We start from the raw sequence: 3019 nt of genomic DNA, 5'->3' as shown, positions 1-3019 counted from the left end.
ATATGGATATTTTTCTTACAAAAACGCATCGATTTGCTACAGAAGGCCTTTGTTCACCCCCCGGAGCCGTGTGAGATGCTTTTTTTTATGGATGGGTGATTTTTATTTAAGTTCTTTTGGAATGAAGCAATGCAACACCCGCTGAGTGGTATTAAACAGCTTGAAAGATCAAAGACCTAGGATGCATCGGGGGTGAGTAAAACACAGCCTAATTTTCATTTTTGGGTGAACTAACCCTTTAAGGACACGACAACATCTAGTAGCTAAGTTAGGCTAGGCACAGTCACTTTAAGAGACAATGCAGCCATTATAATGATACACATCCGATTTCTTTCTCCACTGTTTACTTTCACTTAAGACATAACCGACAGTTTTTTCGAGGATACTCGCCAAGACGGCTATTTTGACATAATTTTGTATGTATTTGTCGGTACAAGAGCAAGAAGAGGCAAATTCGGTGTTCAAGCACTTTGAGACGCGTCTCTCAGCGTGCGCCCTGTGCGCACAGAACACCGCGAGCGGGTGCTGAATCTTTTCCTGTTTGCATGTTTAAACTGCAATTTGTATTGGATCGTTCAGGTGCAGGAGGACGTGAAGGAGAGCTCGGTTCGGTGTTGCTGTCCGTGAGACGCGGCTCTCTGTGTGCGCACCGAACATGGCGCGTGAGTACTCAGTTGAGTTTTTCCGCGTCTTGTGTTTGAGTGCTTTAAACTCTTTTGAATGTTTAAATTGGCAAGGCTTAAAAACACGTGCAAATGATAAGCTTTCGTGACGATGCACAGCAGTGGCCCGTCAACTGTCCTGAGCTCTTTTTAGGCTGGCCTCAGCCAGATGGTTGAGATTGCCGGGGGGGCCCCCATCAGCCGTGGCCCGTGGGCCCCTATAATCGTCACCACCTTTCACCCCACTAGCGATGCCCCTGGTTTCCGTTTCAGACCCGTGACGCATGTAAAGCGCCCATAATGCACGTTTATCACGACTGCCTCGCGGTTCATGAATACGCGGCTGTGAATACGTTGCATCGCATTATGGGATGAATTCTCATTAAGACTTTCAAAAGGTCATTGCAAGCCCTCAATCAGTGTAATTGAAGAATCCCTGGCGTTCTCCACCTAAGAAAGCGTCCCTGTGGCCTCTGAGAGCCACTCAAGAACAGCCGCTCAGAGTTTCACTGTGGAAATCTCTCAGGAATTGGCTTGACTGCTTTGACCTGCGGTTACTTCTCTTGTTAAAGTCCATTACAAAGGCAGCGAAGACGTGTTTTCCACCCGCCCACCTGCTCTGTTCATCTGCTCCTGTGACTTGAGTGGAAAATACGTTCTCCGTGACAATCAAAACAACGTGACAAATATCCACAAGCCTGTGAAATGTATTAGCAGCAAATGTTTCCAGAGCAAAGCACAAACTGTGGTAGGCGATTCTCTCTTTCTCTGTCTATTAACGGCACAATTCACCCAAAAGTGAAAGGTCATTATTTTTTATTAACTTTTTCTTAAAGGGACAGTGCACACAAAAATAAAAATTCTGTCGTTTACTCACCCTCAAGTTGTTCCAGACCTGTTTGAGTTCCTTTCTTCTATTGAAAAAAATGTTGGGAAACAAACAGTTGCCGCAGAGCTGGGTAGTAACTGATTACATGTAATATGGATCATGCAATCAGATTCCAAAAATGAAGTAAATTACATTTTAAAATACTCATAATCAGACTACATTTACTTTTTTATTGATTACATGATTGCATATTATTCACACAATAACAATAAAATACTCATAATTTTCATTTTTTATATTTTCCTTTCTACAATAGCTTATACCGCATACATTCAGAAAGTCTTCCAGTTTTGTGGACATTCACACAAAGAATGCACAATTTTAAAATTCACGTTATTTTTTATTAACATGTAATGCAGAAATTACCAAACGTTTTTGTCATCTGAACATCTTTCACCTAATATATTTGCTTGAAGTACCCTGAGATTTTAAAATAAATATTTTAATAATTATCACATTTGCATGCTCACGGTTCTCTGTTGGTTAATGGTCACAAATAAAATAAAACATAATAACAAACAATTTGTATTTTATTTTGATTTATGTTATTCTGAAATTATTTATTTTAATTTTCCATTTTTATGATTTAAATAATTATTAGCTTTTAATTAAACTCATGAAGCCCCTGCACTTCATTAACAAACCCCAGTTTGGGAAACCTTGTAACGTAATGTTTTAATAATTACAACTAATGAAATATATTTTCTTACTCTTTGTATTTTTATATCAATATGGTATAAGGTTATCCTATTTAAATCAATGTGATAAATGACTTACATAAAAAAGTAATCCAAAAGTAGTCTGATTACATTACCTAAAATGTCTAATGTAATGGATTATGTTACTAACTACATATTTTTGTCATGTAATTTGGAATCAGTAACGGACTACAACTTCTAAGTAATCTACCCAACTCTGAGTTGCTGGTACCCATTGACTTCCATAGTACTTTTTTTCATACAATAGAAGTCAATGGCTACCGACAGCTATTTGTTACCGAACATTCTACAGAAGAAAGTAAGTCATACTGGTTAGGATATTCAGAATTATATTTTAGTATAATTGAACTATTTATTTGATTTTTTTTCTTTTCTCACTCTCTGTTTTTCCAGGATTGCGGGTGCAGCTGGATGTGAAATGACGTCGGCGATCCAACGGAAACATCAGCCTGGAATGAGACGACCTGCGGTCACCGATCACCAATCCTGACGTCTGCACTAGTGCTGAAGCTGTTTTTCCAGTCGACTACATTGTGCTGTGTGTATTAATCAAAACAACCTCACTATTGCTCATCCTATAGTGTTTGTGTTCCAGACATGATTCTTCAGAAAGTCTTGTTGAGGAGAGTGTGCTTGATAATTTACTAAGTAATTAGATGCACCATTTTCACCTGCTGAACCATAAAACAGGCTACAAAAATCACACAGTCTAGCAACCACCCAGAACACCCTAGCAACTGTAAAGCAAC

Source organism: Sinocyclocheilus anshuiensis, unplaced genomic scaffold (genome assembly GCF_001515605.1).
Source record: "Sinocyclocheilus anshuiensis isolate Anshui unplaced genomic scaffold, SAMN03320099.WGS_v1.1 scaffold923, whole genome shotgun sequence".
Taxonomy (NCBI): Eukaryota; Metazoa; Chordata; class Actinopteri; order Cypriniformes; family Cyprinidae; genus Sinocyclocheilus; species Sinocyclocheilus anshuiensis.
The sequence above is the reverse complement of the archived record's forward strand: the minus strand, read 5'-3'. Positions refer to the sequence as shown.